Source organism: Pseudopipra pipra, chromosome W, assembly GCF_036250125.1.
Source record: "Pseudopipra pipra isolate bDixPip1 chromosome W, bDixPip1.hap1, whole genome shotgun sequence".
In the NCBI taxonomy this organism is placed as follows: Eukaryota; Metazoa; Chordata; class Aves; order Passeriformes; family Pipridae; genus Pseudopipra; species Pseudopipra pipra.
In genome coordinates, this window is record NC_087580.1 from 2,901,843 (window position 1) to 2,904,597 (window position 2,755).

Sequence of the window (2,755 nt, forward strand, 5' to 3'; positions counted from 1 at the left end):
AGTCACTCCCAGTCTATGCCAGTTGCCTCCAGAAGGCACCCTGTCACTCCCAGTCATTCCCACTTTCTTCCAGGATGATCCCAGTTGCTCCAAGTATGTCCCCAGCTGGCTTCCAGCATGGCCCCACTGGTTCCCAGTTCCCCTCTATGTAGTTCCAGCCACTCCCAGTATGATCCCAGTCACTGACAGTCACTCCGAGGATGGTTCCAGTATGGTCCTGGTCACTCTGCCCGTCCCTGCCAGCCGACTTCTGCCCAGGCTCTGGGCACGGGGACGCAGCCCTGACAGTTTTCAGCCACCGCACTGTTCCACAGAGGCTGTGATGTCACAAGGCCCTTGCCTGGCAGCCAGGAGATGGGCAAGGCAAGGCAAGGACGGAGCCTCTGAGCCACCAGCACGCTGTCCCCAAAGGCTGGGGTGGCACAGAAGCCCAGAGTCCCTGAGGTTGGCAGAGACTTGTGAGATCAACCAGCGTCCAGCCTACGCCCCATCCCCAGCACGTCAAGCAGACCACGGCACTCAGTGCCATGGCCAGTCTTTGCTTAAACACCTCCAGGGACGGTGACTCCATCACCTCCCTGGGAAGCCTATTTCAATACCTAATCCCTGTTTCTCTCCAAAAAGTCCTGCTCCTGTCCCTGACAAACAGCCCCTGACAGGCAGGTCCTCGTGTCCTCTTGTCCTGTCGCCTGTTGCCTCGGAGAAGGGGCTGACCCCCACCTGGCTCCAGCCTCCTGTCAGGAAGTTGTGAACAGGGAGAAGGTCAGCCCCAAGCCTCCTCTTCTCCAGGTTGGAGAAGCCCAGCTCCCTCAGCTGTTCCTCACAGGACATGCACTGCAGAGCCTTGCCCAGCTCCATTGCCCTGCTCTCCACCCACTCCAGCCCCTCAAGGTTCTCCCTGAATTGAGGGGCCCAGAGCTGGACACAGCACTCCAGCTGTGGCCTCACCAGTGCCCAGTCCAGCAGAAGCATCACTGCCCTGCTCCTGCTGCCACACTCTTTCTGATCCAGGCCAGCCTGCCCTTGGCCTTCTTGCCCACCCGGGCACCCGCTGGCTCAGGTTCAGCCTCTGTCCACCAGCACCCCCAGGGCCTCTCCCACGGGGACCCTTTGCAGCTCCTCTGCCCCCGGCCTGGAGCTGCAGGGGGTTCTTGTGGCCAGAGGCCCCAAAGGTACCAAAGGCACTCTTGAACCTCATGCCCACGGGCTCGGCCCAGAGGTCCAGCCTGTCCAGGTCCCTCTGCACAGCCTTCCTGCCCTCCAGCACATCCACACTGCAAGCCAGCTTAGTGTCCTCTGCCAATTTGCTCCTGGAAGACTCAATGCCCTCCTGCACATCCCCACGAAAAATATGCAAGAGGACTGGGCCTGTTCCCCAACAAGTTCTAGTGCTTGGCAAAGGAGCCCACCCAGCAGTGGGGAGAAACTGCTGGCAGGAGATTGAATGGGGGCAATAGACAATGAATGATGTTCCCATCCCAGTCCCCCCTGTCCCCATTCCTATTCCTGGTTCCCACAGAGGAACTGCCGGATGCCGGAGGAGGGAGCCAGGATTTATTGCCCAAAGCAGGAGATTTTCACACCCAAATTAAAGCCTCCGGAATAATTGTGGTCCTGGGTTCCACACGAGAAAAAGCAGGAAGTTGATCCATCGGGAAGAGCCGCAGGGGGGCCGGGGTGGGTGGGAGCAGCGGGATGAGCTCTGCCAGAAGCTCCTGCCTTTCCGCAGGGAGAGGGAAGGGGTGGATCCAGCTCCGGGATCGCTCAGGCCGTGATTCCTGCTGGGATGAGAGTGGGGAAAGGAGTCACCATGTCCCTGTTGCCATCCCAGGGGATGTGGAGCCCAGGGAGAGTAGGAACTGCTCTGGACTCCCTCCTGATCCTGCTCCGTCCATCCCACCCCAATCCCACCCTAATCCCACTCCATCCATCCCACCCCAATCCCACTCCAGAATCCAGCCCTGATCCCAGTCCACAATTCCACCTGAGCCCACTCTGGAATCCTGCCCTGAGCTGGAATCCCCTTCCAATCCCGCTCCAGCCATTAGGCCCCCATTCCCCTCTGGAATCCTGGCATCCATCCTGGGATCCCTGCCCAGAGGATCTGGATCCACACACGCTGTTGGGACTCACTGGTGGGCGCGGGGTCGTATCCATTCCCCTCCCTCTTCCCTATGGAAAGAAAGTGGGATCAGTACCCGTGGCACAGGATCCCCGGAATGCTGCCAGGCGGATCCACGCCCCTTCCTGACCCCCATCCCGGGAGTTACCGGATCGGAGCTTCCAGACACCGACTCCCACGAGGCCGATGATGATGATGATGGCAGCGATGACGGACACAGTGTCCTAGTTAGAACAGCTGGGACCGATTCCTCACTGGATGGGTGTAGCCCAAAACTGTGGATTCTCTGGCCTTCCATGCCATTTTCCCAGGAACTGTTGTCAGGAGAGGCCTGCCAGGTGGGGGGGGATGTCCTGAGCACCCTCATAGCCTTTTTTGGACTGAGCATCCTCATATCCTTTTATGGAATTCCCGCTCTGAGGGAAGAACTAAGCATCCTTTTATGGAATTCCCTGCTCTGAGGGGAGGACTGGGCATTCCTGCCTGAACTGGAGAATATATAAACCTGGAGTTTCAGAACCTTTTTACCACTCGTGGGATCCAGAGGAGGACTGCAGCTCACTGCTCTCAACCAGCCTGAGACCACCCCCCTCAACTGGACTGCAATCACCACTTTTGACCAGACTGCAACAG

The 2,755-nt window shown here is 58.8% G+C and overlaps 1 long non-coding RNA gene across 1 annotated transcript; it reads right to left on the reverse strand.

Annotated features, from left to right (window-relative positions):
• Window positions 1-1,532: 1,532 nt before the first annotated feature.
• Window positions 1,533-2,457, reverse strand: LOC135404488 (uncharacterized). The gene is made up of 3 exons (XR_010425675.1): window positions 2,271-2,457; window positions 2,134-2,172; window positions 1,533-1,781 (listed from the first exon to the last, which is right to left on the reverse strand). It is a non-coding gene; the product is annotated as an uncharacterized LOC135404488 (long non-coding RNA).
• Between the last annotated feature and the right edge of the window lie 298 nt (window positions 2,458-2,755).